This window comes from Chiloscyllium plagiosum, chromosome 6, assembly GCF_004010195.1.
Source record: "Chiloscyllium plagiosum isolate BGI_BamShark_2017 chromosome 6, ASM401019v2, whole genome shotgun sequence".
Taxonomy (NCBI): Eukaryota; Metazoa; Chordata; class Chondrichthyes; order Orectolobiformes; family Hemiscylliidae; genus Chiloscyllium; species Chiloscyllium plagiosum.
Window position 1 is genome coordinate 78834472 of NC_057715.1, and position 951 is coordinate 78835422.

The window sequence follows — 951 nt, forward strand, 5'->3', positions numbered from 1 at the left end:
GGGGCATGGGTAGGGTAAATAGGCAAAGTCTTTTCCCTGGGGTCGGGGAGTCCAGAACTAAAGGGCATAGGTTTAGGGTGAGAGGGGAAAGATATAAAAGAGACCTACGGGGCATTTTTTTCACACAGAGGGTGGTACGTGTATGGAATGAGCTGCCAGAGAAAGTGGTGGTGGCTGGTACAATTGCAACATTTAAGAGGCATTTGGATGCGTATATGAATTGGAAGGGTTTGGAGGTATCTCTCTTCTGTCGGTGAGTTTCTTTTTTGGATATTGAGCCACAGCATAGAGGTTACACAGCTGGGTTTGAAATTGATTTAAATCAGTCACTGAATGAAAAGTGCATGAGTTCACTCGTGGCCCTGCTTGATCTGACCGGTTAAAGTGACATCTGTGACAAAATGGTGACGGTAGGAGGATGGAACAGGTAGGAAGAGTTTGATTTGATCAAGGGATTGTTCTGCTGGCCAGGGCAATGACAGCATCTGCCAGCGATGATTTGTATGACAGCGTTCATCGACTGGCTGCCCAAACCTTTCAGCTCTGAGACTGTCAGGCAGTTCCTGTGATTGTCTTCTTCGGGGATATCCTGAAAGTTGTGTGTGTTTCCAAGCTGGGTCTCAGAGACATTGTGATTAACAGCTTGACGCGATACCTGTGTTGGTATGACTCGCCACCTGTTATCCAATTGTTTTGTGTCAGAACTTAAGAAAACATTAATTTTGGAGTGAGATGACACTGTTGGAGTGTGACAGATGTATTGGTGAGGAGATCAGAGCTGATTCTCCTGTTCCTTGGATGCTGCCTGACCTGCTGCGCTTTTCCAGCAACACATTTTCAGATGTATTGGTGAGCCTGTTGGGGAATAAAGAGAACACTGATATATTCATACTTGCCATATTGTCTTGAAAACAACAAATGCTGGAGATCACAGTAGGTCAGGCAGCATCT